General features: G+C 38.5%; 1 long non-coding RNA gene across 1 annotated transcript in view; it reads left to right on the plus strand.

The window, feature by feature from the left end:
• The first annotated feature begins 3777 nt into the window (after window positions 1–3777).
• Window positions 3778–11429, plus strand: part of LOC110285883 — a 60483-nt gene continuing 52831 nt past the window's right edge. The window contains exons 1-2 of the long non-coding RNA XR_003835598.1: window positions 3778–3880; window positions 4417–4567. This is a non-coding gene — a long non-coding RNA (uncharacterized LOC110285883). The remainder of the gene's footprint in view (window positions 3881–4416; window positions 4568–11429) is intronic.

Genomic DNA, 11429 nt, shown 5'->3' on the forward strand with positions numbered 1-11429 from the left:
AATAGGGATATCTTGAGTTCTTCCTTTGTATCTCTTTGACCTCCTCTTGTTGTTTAATTGGTCTGGCTAAAACATTGAATAGATAATGAGAGAGTGGGCAACCTTGTCCTGTCCCTGATTTTAGTGTGATTGCTTCAAGTTTCTCTGATCCATTCTTATCTCCTTGTACAAAGCTCAAGTCCAAGTGGATCAAGGACCTCCACATAAAACCAGATACACTGAATCTAATAGAAGAAAAAGTGGGAAAGAATCTAGAACACATCGACACAGGAGAAAATTTCCTGAACAGAACAGGAATGACTTATGCTCTAAGATCAAGAATCGACAAATGGGACCTCATAAAATTGCAAAATTTCTGTAAGGCAAAGGATATTGTCAATAGGACAAAAAAAGCAACCAACAGATTGGGTAAAGATCTTTACCAATCCTATATTTGATAGAGGGCTAATATCCAATATATAAAAAGAACTCAAGAACTTAGACTTCAAAGAATCAAATAATCCTATTAAAATGGGGTACAGAACTAAACAAAAATTTTCAACTGAGGAATATTGATGGGCAGAGAAGCACCTAAAGTAATTAATGTTCAACATCCTTAGTCATCACGAAAATGTAAGTCAAAACAACCCTGAGATTCCACCTCACACCAGTCAGAATGGCTAAAATAAAAAACTCAGGTGACAGCAGATGATGGCAAGGATTTGGAGAAAAAGAAATACTCCTCCACTGCTGGTGGGATTGCAAGCTGGTACAATCACTCTGGAAATCAGTTTGGCGGTTCTTCAGAAAATTGGACATGGTACTACTACCTGAGGACCCATCTATACCACTCCTAGGTATATACCCAGAAGATGCTCCAACATGTATTAAGGCTATTTTGTTTCTAATGAATATTTTTGCCACCTGTCAAAATTTAGATAGCTGCATGGGATTATTTCTGAGTCCTCTCTTTTATCTCATTGATATATATATATATATATATATATATATATATATATATATATGTATATATATACACACACACACACACACACACACATACATATATATATATATATGTTTATCTGTTTTATTAGCAGTATTTACCAGGAGAATAAACAGAACTCAGGTGTACATAGAAACTAAAAACCTGAGTAATCAATAGAACAGCTTTAGTTTTCCAAATCTTTCTTCTCTCTGCTCCGAGAGAGTTAAGACTTGAGCATATTTCATGGTCTACAGTAATAACAGTCACTACCCTGACTGGACTCTCCCATGTACCAAATTCACTACTCAGTTCTGACTTGCAAAACTCACATTCTTGTGAACACTAAGTCATCACAAAGAGGTGAAGTCATGTTTAGCCAGCTTTCCAAATTTCTTTTAGTCTTATAATTATATACATCTAGCTATTCTCATTTTTTGCATATAAGCACAGAAATAATGCTAGTGAAACTATACTTCGTAGTTCAAGATTTCAGGGATTGGGGATTAGCTATATTGTGATTTATAGTTATTAAAATTCATTTTAAAAATTCAAACTATGCTCATATCCTGTATAAGGAACATAAGATCTTTGAAGTATGCTATCAATTAAATTTACTTTAACATTTGTCATTATTCCTTCCTCTTCCTTCTAACTTCTCCCATGTCCCGCTCATTCCCGCTAAAATTCATGACCCCTTTTTCTTTAACTGTTATCACACACACACACACATACAGAGAGAGAGAGAGAGAGAGAGAGAGAGAGAGAGAGATCGCAAAGTCCATTTACTGTTGATCTTACGTGTATATATTTAGGGTTGACTGCTTGGTATTGTGGGTTGCCCTAGTGCAGTTTGACTTTTGATGTTAATCCTGCTTCTTCAAGTAGAGCACCTATTCAGGGGACCTCACCTTCTCCCCGTTCTGACTGGTCACATAAAGGCACATGATTCATCAATGGAAGAGAAATATAGAATGGGGTATCTCAGAGAGGAAGGAAAATAGAGCAGAGCCACATGGCCTGGAGAAGCCACAAGTAGCAAGGTGTCTCATATCTGGGGAATAAATTAGAACAGTGACAGACCTACCCAATCTAGACATATAGTTTATAAATAACTGAGTTGTGTGTTTTTATATGGGCTTATTGGGGTAAGAATTTATCACAATAGCTTGGGATTGCAGTCTTGTCCTTGGAGAAGGGATGATCACTGTTCAGATCTTCGCACTTAACTATAATTTTGAGACTTCATGGGTGCATCTTTCCAGTTATATACTGAAGGCACCACCTCACATCTGAATTTCTGGTTTTGTTTTCTTTATATTCTCTCTGCTTTCTCACCTGAGACATTCCTTAAGACAGATATGGGGGGGAGTGTTATTTTGTATCTGTCACCTGGGAGTGAGCTCCCCATTGCCTCTTGTTCTCTGCATTTTGACCAGTGAGGTTTTCCTGAGTGGCCTTTGTCTGCTTCAAAACGAAGCTTCTTTGATGAGGGAAAGAGCTACACTTACTGAAACGTAGGTAAAATGATTCTTCCTGCTTTTTAAATAATACTGAAAATAAAATGGATATATACCTTGTACAGTGGTGGTACGGTGGTACCCAAGTACATATCCAAAGCAGAGTATGCAGAATCTGACGCTTGAGTGTGTGTGTATGTTTGCTTGTATGTGTGCACATATGTGTTTGTGTGTGTCTGTAGAGGAGTATGTATATGCATGTGTTGGTGTATGTATGTTTGTGTCTGTGTATATGTGGATACAAATATATGTATGTGTATATGTGTATGTACATGTGTATGAATGTGTGCATGTGTTTACATGTATTCATCTGTGTGCATGTGCACATGTGCATGTATGTGTGTTTGTGTGTGTTTCATGAGAAGGACATTGTCTTATTAGGAATTTTACTTTTTCCCACATCACATTTCTCTCTTCATACAGGAACTTTTTTATTTATTTATTTAGTAACAATCTATTCTGCCTCGGGTTCCCAATTACTAGAAGATTTTCAAGTCCAACTCCATTTTTCTGCAATCACAGGTAAAAGGAAAGACAGGACAAAAGCCAGACTATGGCATTCAGGATACTTGTCTACTGTTACGTCCCTTGGTCTCCAGGATCATTCAGCTGGCAATGCTGCCCTTAGTCTGAGCCTTTCTAATTCCCTTTATCAACCTTTCATTGGCAGTCTACCAGGCATTGTTTTATTGCCAGCCTTCTCTGCAACTGTCTTGGAAAGCTATGAAGGCATACTCTGTCTCTGCCAGTGTGGGATGAACTATGGCTGAGGACAAGGGACGAAAACTAACACAAATCTTAACTCCTTCAGAAAGAAGGCATGTAAGAACAAATAGGGTGGCAGTGTCTGCTCTGGTTCAAAAACCTAGACACATACATCAGATCTGTCTTGTGAGGAGCTAAATAACTCCAATGTCCACAAAGACCATCCACATCTAATTCTCTAGGAATGGATGCATTTTCACACCTTCTCAATGTGACAGGACATTCCAGGTGGAAGACTTTCTCAAAGGAAAAGCAACTTCAAAGGCCGATCATCAGTTTTAAACGACCTGCTCAGCCTGACTTTGAAAAACTTAGGCCCAGAAATGTCATCTGACTCAGTGGGGAAACTGGAGAAGTCATCTAAAGGCAGAGAATTTTGGCAAAGCTGAGTATGTCCTAAGAAACTGGAACTATCTCTCTCACAGCAGAGACAGAGCCCAGAAGTGAGCCTGCCTGGGGGAACAGCCAAAAAGAACATCCAGGCCTGGAAGACAAGCTGAGGGGTGGATAGAACTGTGTGGGGAGGAGTCTGGTGCTGACTGGTGAATTCGGAAGCAGGAAAGAGGGACAGAGTGGATTTTACAACCAGAATAAATCTGGGAAATGCCCCCATGAATGGAGCCAAAGAAAGGTATGATATCTGGAGAAAAGAATTGGCAGCAAGGGGAGAGGAGATTAAAAAATGAAATCGTCTTTAATTAGCTGGAGATTATAAACAGAGTTGAGAAGCTCAGAGCAGGAGCCAGAAAGGGGAGTGGCAAGAGCAGGTCCAAGATGGCTGTTCGCTCTGAGCTCCAGTCACTCTGGATACAGTCCCTTGCAGGCAAACTATCCTTCTGTGGTCTCTGCATGTGACAGAGAAGGAAGATGGCCTCTATGCTCTCAGCTATATTAGTAAATTCCTCAGGGGTTTACATCAACTGGGAGAACCTGTATCTTTAAAATTAAAACATTTAAATCATGAGTATAAGAGTCCAGGCTTTGGATTAAGAAATCATCTCCATCATGGTAAGAAGTACTTTGAGCCTATCCGGATAGATTTTGTGTTATCAAGATATGACCAAGTAAATGACCTGTGAGGTTTTACTGTCTTCCTGTCAAGGCAGCTGAAACTTACATGATGGACTTTTCTTTTCTTTTCTTTTATTTATTTTTTTCTTTTCTAAGGTTGGAGTTTGGGGAATGGTGTGTATTTGAAGTTTCAAAGTCAACTTTTAATAACAGTGCCTCCAAGTGGTCTTCAGGAGCTCAAACACTCTCACCCAGAACAGAAAGGAAGTCTCCAAAACGAATGTGAAATTGACAAATCACCGCACTGGTAAGCTTCAGAATCCGACTTAGTTTGCCATAGTTGTCAAACCTCATAGGTTCCTAGATATCTAAACACTGTAAGTTAATCATTCAAAGAGTCTGAGCAGGGATTATAGACCCTTGAAGTCTGACCAATTGCCAGAAGCTTTTACAACTGTCATTGTATCCTTGTCATATTTCACTAAAGAAAAAAATTTCACCCCTAATATTTTTTTTCAGTTAAGTCTCTTCTTGATACAATTTGCTCAACAGCAAATTAACTGATGTACATCAAGGAGGCATAGCAATCAGCACGTACAGATACCTATACTGATATTCCAGTAATGGCTGCCCGAGGAAGTAAAATTTGTTAGGAGAAGGCAATGAGAATTGCCTTGCATTCCCTTTGTTTAAGAAGAACACAAATTCTTCAGTAAAAATTGTAGCAGATAATGTATACTGTCCACATGAAAAGGATAGGATGAGGCATGAAGTTTTGGGATTGAAGCCAAACCTGGAGTAGAAACTCCCAGGAAATTGCTGAAAAAGCAACTGCTCCCAGGAAAAGCTTCCAAGGCTGTGGAAAGTCTGCTATGGAAATGAGCACATGGTGAGCTGAGTCCACAATGGGAGATTCTATACAGGCTGCAGATTGCCTGGACTCATGAATAAGGCTGACCAAACCATTGACGCACATCCCATGCTGCTTCCCATGTTTCCTGGTTGTCAGACACCTGACCACAGGGTCTCATGCTTGCCCTGTCGGGTTTCCATATTGCTTTGCCCCATTCCATATTTCTAGGCTCCTTTTCCTCACTTCTCAATCATGACTTTTACCCTGTGTCATTGATGTGCATGTTGGAAGTAGGCACCTTGCTGTTTTCAATTTTATGTGACTCCATAGCTAAGAGTTTGTCGCGGGTCTCAGAATAGGCTACAGACTTGGAATCTTGAAAAGTGATAGAACTTTTAAGATGATAGAAGCTCTTTAATGTTGACAGGATGCATTTTTTTCCACTGTAAGATGTATATGAATATAAGGTGTGATGGTAGAATTGTGTAGTTTGGATATAGTATGTCCTCAAACAAAAGGCTCAAATACCAAACATAATGAAACAAAGGTAAGCATTGGTGACTTGAGAAAAGTGAAGCTTCTTGGATACTTACCCCAGGCAGTTAAAACTAAAACTGACAATATATCTAAAACACCCACTTGTTACAAAATAATCCAGAAAAAAATATGTCTTTTTTTTTCTAAAAATAAAAAGAATATTCTATTTTGAGTGCTTAAGAGTTGAGAGGAGGCTTTGAAAAAAACATGATATTTAAAATATATTGAAAGTAGGGACATGGGGTTACCTCACAAGAATAGGAATGAAAAGCTACAAAACACACACTGGTAAAGATGAGGAGGATTAAAATAAGTTCATGATTAACAAGTGAGATATGAGTAGGAAGGGATCAGCCATAAGAATGGACTCTTCAAGAGCTGAGACCCAAGAATGACCTCCCCATTCTTCAATCCCTCCTATGTCCCCTTGGCCCTGGAGAGTCTACCATTGGCAAATTTTACATGTTTGGGCTCTCTGCTCCCACCTGTCATTTCCTCACTCTGTGTGATCCCCATGAAATAGTTCCCAAACCATATCACTAGTTTTCTATATTAGTTATCATTGTTTTCAGAAATCATTAATTATAAGAGCAGTGCATCTTAAATTGCTTAAGTATTGAAGTTTATATTTTAACTTGACCAAATGCCTGTTGGTAAGTGACTGTTTCCACTGGCACTGTGCTCCTGTGACATTGGGGATATGTTTCTGCTACTCTTTAGGATTCCTTTTGATCACTGTATGACTATAGTGTTTTTAACCATTACATCTATAATTAAAACAAGGAAAAATATGAAAGCCACATATGTACTATTCTACAATTCATGAAGTATGATTTCCTAGAAGTCACCCACATGCCTCTGCTTAAATCTCATTACAATCACAGATGGGAGTCTTCAGCCTGCCCTACTGCCACTGCAAAGGAAAAGCAGTGAGTAAGAACTCTGGGTTTGTTGATGGTGTCAATGGCTAATGCCACATCAGGCTTTACATCTGAAGTCCTGTCTCTCTGCCTGCTCTGATTATCATTATCTTTCAAATGTAAATACCTGGTGTCTCTCGTGCATTAACCTTGCACATCAGACATCAGTACCATTTGTGACACTTGCCTGACTTTCCAGACTCAGTAGGCAGAGGGGAATCTTAGAGTTTGCTTACAGCTGCTTTGATTGTCTCTTCTTGTTAGTCAATATGGACAGAGAATTCTGTCCCAAATTTTAAGTGTTAAAGTGCAGTATGTTAGCTGGGCAGTGGCCCCAGCAGAGGTAGGTGGATCTTAATGCATTGGAGGCCAGCCTGGTCTACAAAGCAAGTTCCAAGACAGCCAGGGATATACAGAGAAACCCTTTCTCAAAACAAGACACAACAGAACCCAAACAACAACAGTAGCGACAACGAGTGCAGTATCTTTAGTACTTTCCATTCCTTTTGCTTTGTTCATCCCTTTCAATCTACATTGTGTACCCAAATATTCCCATGTAACCTTAAAAATGCATTTCTTTCCATGAACTTGACAGTGCTAGCTCCCTTTCTTTCATTCTTGATTTTGGCATGAGTACTGTGATGTCTCCCTCAGATCTACTCTTCATGGCTCATACGTGCATCTTATCAGCTGCTGGGAATTTCTCTTGCTGGATAACTTTGTCCTTGGTTTCTGAACAGTTCCCCCATCCAGACTCTTCTCCTTGTTATTTGGCTAATACAGATATACAAAGTCTCATCTTCGAGCAGTACAGAATGTTCACAGGACCTGGCAGATAGGGTTACCCCTGTTTCAGCTCCATTTGCACTGTGGATCAAGGCCTTGCTCTGTGGAATTTGCTCTTCTTAGGTCACAATTTCATCTTCTGAGACTTCTAAGCAAGCTGCCTATATAGATATTAATTCAAATCTGTTTCTGGGAGACGCAATTAAACTCAAGTCAGTTGAAATTTGTAATAAACCATATAATCTCTGGTCAGTGTTGGCTTTTTAGAGATATTGGTAATGGATTTTGACAGCCAGTTTTTCTGTGCAAGTCTGAATTCTTAGCATACCAGACCACTGAGCCATGCTTTAAAATTGGAGTAGAGACTGCTATAGCAAAGAAAAATTTTCCTCTCCAAGACAAAAACTATTTTATGCAGTTTTCCTTATTAAAATGTCTGTCCTAAGGCTACAAGTCCAGACACTATTGCCTACATCATAATACAGAAGACCTACTGTGTTTAATATCATTTCTCCTATACCCACACATATGCATACACCACCACACCACACACCCCAACATTATATGCAGTGCTCTGCTGTACATGAGTGTGACCAAGAGATAATGTTAAATCCCCAGATACATTGGAACATTCTGGAAAAGCAGCTTAAATCATCGCAGCCTTTAAAAATAAAAGTATCACTGTCTTTAACCATGGAAGATAACCTTGCCGTATTACTAACCTAAAGAGAAGATGCCCAACTATACGCATGAGAAGAAGTACTCTGATTAAATTAAATGTACTCTGAAGCATGCATCTATTCATAAATATGATGGCATATAAAGCTCATAGAGATATCTATTATCTACTTCAGTGTTCACGGTTTTTGTATTGATAACAACAGGTGCTTACTGCATCATTAATAAAAATGTTAACCTAACTGAATATCAAATCATGGTTTTACAAATAAAAATTTACCATTTTCTTCATTTCGATATTTCCATATGTATTTATTTATCTTTATTTATATTGATCACTATTTATTTCCTTATTATCCTTATTATTTATTTATCCTTATATTATCACTGGTATTTTGAAGGCTGAAGTTCACCTGAACATGTCTTGAATACTCAAAGGTTGAAATGCTAGCCCATCTTTGGGATTGGGAGTAATGCATACAGGATAGATTCTGACAATGCCAGCCTGTGTTAAGGGTGTTGTAAATGGCTCCAGTTATAAAACACAAACCAATAGTGCTTGCTTCGAGAGTTGGATGTTGCTACATTATCAGGAAATTTACTGTTCAAAGCATGGAGAACTCTGTTCACATGGCCACTCAAAAATAAAGAATCTACTTAGTAGAATACAATTTTTCTTTTACATTACACACACACATACACACACACACACACACACACACACACAAAGTTCTTTTCATAAAATAAAAAAGCATTAGCAAACTTTCACTTTACCTTTTATAATAAAGGATTAATTTTGTTTTGCTTTTTGTTATTTTTATTTTTATATTTTTATTTATTCATTTTACATCATACTCACTGACCCCTCCTGGTCACCCCTCCCTCAATTCTTCCCCCACCCCCACCCCCTATCCCCTTCTCTGAGAGGGTGGAGTCCCCCTGGGTATCCCTCCATCCTGGCACTTCTTGTTTCTACAAGGGTAGGTGCAACCTTTCCCACTGAAGCCAGACAAGGTAGCCCAGAACAGAGGATATTTTCTTGCATATTTGTCTTGAATGAGATGAAAATAAATTCTCATTTTCTAACACAGGATTTATATAACACATTTCATTCATTCCTAGAAGTACAGCTTAAATCACAATTGTTTTTTCTTCATCCATACAACATTTGGACTGTGGCATATTCTTTGTTGTATTAAAAACAAGACTCTAAAGATCGTTCCTATGTTTCAAACCCTTAAAAAGTCTCCATTTCTCCAAGGAATTTCTCAAGTACTACATAATATTTGTTTCTTTATGTGTTTTATATTGCTAGTGTGGAAAATTTTAATATATGTATCAAAAGTAAAGCCAGAGAGAGCAAAAAGGAAAATCTGAGTGAGTCTCAGAGTCCAGAATATTTGCATATGGTATAAATAGTAAACTATGTTCAGAAAGTTAGTTTTTTTTTAAATTCTGTAGTACATTTTTTATCCTTTTATTAAAAATAGCTTTTCCCTCCTTACATAATCTATCCTGATTATAGTTTCTCCTCTCGCTGTTCCTCCCAGTTCCTTCCCATATCCCCTTCCTTCTGGATTCACCCCCCTTTCTGTCTCTTAAACAAGCTTCTAAGTTATGATAATAAAATGAAATATAATAAGATAAAACAAAACTAACACATTGGAATAGGACAAAAGAAATAACCAGAAGTAAAAAGAACCCAAGAGAAGGCACAAGAAATGAATATAGATATAAAGACCCACTGAATCTCACATCCAGGAATCCCATAACAGCACAAACCTAGAAGCCATTTTATATATGAACAATAGGACCCAGTGTGTGTGTCTGTGTTTGTAAGTGTGTTTGTAAGTGTGTGTGTGTGTGTGTGTGTGTGAGAGAGAGAGAGAGAGAGAGAAATTTTTTTTAATTTTTAATTTTATTTTATTTTAATTAGGTATGTTCTTCATTTACATTTCCAATGCTATCCCAAAAGTCCCCCATATCCTCCCCCCCCCAAATCCCCTACCCACTCACTCCCACTTCATGGCCCTGGCGTTCCCCTGCTATGACATTTTGAGACAGAGAATCTCCAAAAATGCCATTGAGTTAATTTTCTATTGACTATCTACTGCTGATCATGAATCCTACTTTTAAGAATCATTTGTTTCCCCAGTGCAATTCCCTGTGGAAACTAAAATTTAATTTTCATGTGGTTATCAACTGGAGATTGTTTTTGGGTTAGGCATGGGGGCATATGTTGGCTTCTCCTTTCAGCCCTTGTACCCCTTCAGCAGGGGCTCTGAGCATGCTCCCTCAGTCTCTGTGAGTTCACGACTGTGGATCCTGTGGCTTTAGAGGCCTTGTTTTGCTGGTGTCCTCCATTCCCTCCAGCTCTTTCATTTTTTTCTATATCCTCTTTTATACGATTCCCTGAGCCCTGAAGGGAGAGATTTGATGGGGATGTCCAATTTATGGGTGAGTATTCCAAGGTGTCTCACTCTCTGAATATTTTGTGGGTGTGTGTTACTTCCATTAGCTACAAGAGGAAGCTTCTAGGATGTTGTCTCATTAAAGCACTGATCTGTAATTATAGCAATATGTACTTAGGACTCATTTTGTGGTGATGTTCCTTTATAAAACAGTACTAGCATTTCTTACAGGCATGACATCATGCCAACCCAATGTTTTATGGCTGGATTGGTATTTATACACATTTGGTAGCATGGAGAGTATCTTCATGTATCAAATATGCTAGCACATAGGGACAAAGGCTCTATATAAACACTGGATAGATTTCTCCATGTTCAATGAGTGTGTAGGTGTTGCCTTCAGCAATGTGGGCTTGCTGTCAGTTCATGGAGAGCAACCTAAAGCCTTAGCAAAAACCTGGGTGTTAGGGAAATTCCCATGGGACCCCTTTTGCCAAAAGTTCAGATAGGTATGTCACAATTCATGTACTGGAAGCTCCATTTGGTGACAAGAAATGGCCAGTTGATACTATGTCTCTTCTGTTGTTTGACAATATCATTGAGATTCCCTTCATATATGTATGCATTGTATGAAGCTTCTATATATTAGGTTTCCATGCAACCCTCAATTTTAGCCATCTCTCCATGTATTTTCTTCCTCATCCACATCTTCCCTCTTCCTCCTCACTTGATCATCCTTTTCTAACCACCCCCATCCATCCAAAAGTATCTATTCTATTTTCTTTCCATAGGGAGATTTACCTGAATACTCACCCACTACCCAAGTCCCTTACCAATTTTTTTTATTTCTTCCTTTCCAATTTGTATCATGTTGAGCTCTTTCTTTTCTTTTCTTTTCTTTTCTTTTCCTTCCTTCCTTCCGTCCTTCCTTCCTTCCTTCCTTCCTTCCTTCCTTCCTTCCTTCCTTCCTTCCTTCCTTCCTTC

This window comes from Mus caroli, chromosome 19 (genome assembly GCF_900094665.2).
Source record: "Mus caroli chromosome 19, CAROLI_EIJ_v1.1, whole genome shotgun sequence".
NCBI lineage: Eukaryota > Metazoa > Chordata > Mammalia > Rodentia > Muridae > Mus > Mus caroli.